The sequence below is a fragment of the Lithobates pipiens genome, unplaced genomic scaffold, assembly GCF_037356315.1.
Source record: "Lithobates pipiens isolate NorthernLeopardFrog02 unplaced genomic scaffold, aLitPip1_a1.2 Scaffold_28, whole genome shotgun sequence".
NCBI classification, from domain to species: domain Eukaryota; kingdom Metazoa; phylum Chordata; class Amphibia; order Anura; family Ranidae; genus Lithobates; species Lithobates pipiens.
Window position 1 is genome coordinate 211,335,620 of NW_027507789.1, and position 937 is coordinate 211,336,556.

Here is a 937-nt window from a genome sequence, read left to right on the forward strand (position 1 = left end):
TCACGTACCTGTATGTGATTCTTCAAGTGCTCAGCTGTAGGTCAGGTGTGCGGCGCACTTCCGACCCGGTCCTGAGCTCCGTGATCGTGGGACCAGCAGACCTGATAGCCGCTGGTGTCCCGCGATCGGGTCACAGCTGAACGAGGAGAGGTTTGTGTAAACAAACACTTCCCTGTGTGGCTGTCACTGATAGTCTGTTCCCTTTTATAGGGAAGGAAGATCAGTGATGTCACATGCCAGGCCACGCCCCCCTCCGATAAAAACTGTCACAACACCTACACTGGCCCCTAGTGGTTAACTCCTTCACTGCCATTTACACAGGAATCAGTGCATTTAAATAGCACTGATTGCTGTATGTCAATGGTCCCAAAAATGTCCGATGTGTCCACCATAATGTCGCAGTCACAAAAAAAAAAACCCACCCCCCCCCTCCCCCCCCCAACCACTGATCGCCACCATTACTAGTAAAAAAAAAAAAATTATATATATATATATATATATATATATATATATATATATATTTTTTTTTGGGGGGGATATTTATTATAGCAAAAATATTCTCAAAATGGTCTTTGTTTATAGCGCAGAACATGAAAAACCGCAGAGGTGATCAAATACCACCAAAAGAAAGCTCCATTTGTGGGAGAAAAAATAAATAAATAAAAAACACGTTTTGTTTAGGAGCCACGTCACACGACCGCATAATTGTCAGTTAAAGCGATTGGCTTTGGTTGGCTGCAAATTGGTCCAGGGCTTAAGTTAAAGCAGAGCTTAGATTGGAAAAAGGAAAGACACACCACATTTTATGGTCTGCACCTCAAATTTGTGCATCTGTTGACATGAACTGTTAGAAAAGAATTCAAGACCAGTGTGCAAGGAGCTGAAAATTAGGTGACCATTCACAGAAAACACTAGGTTAGAAAATAAAAGGCCTACA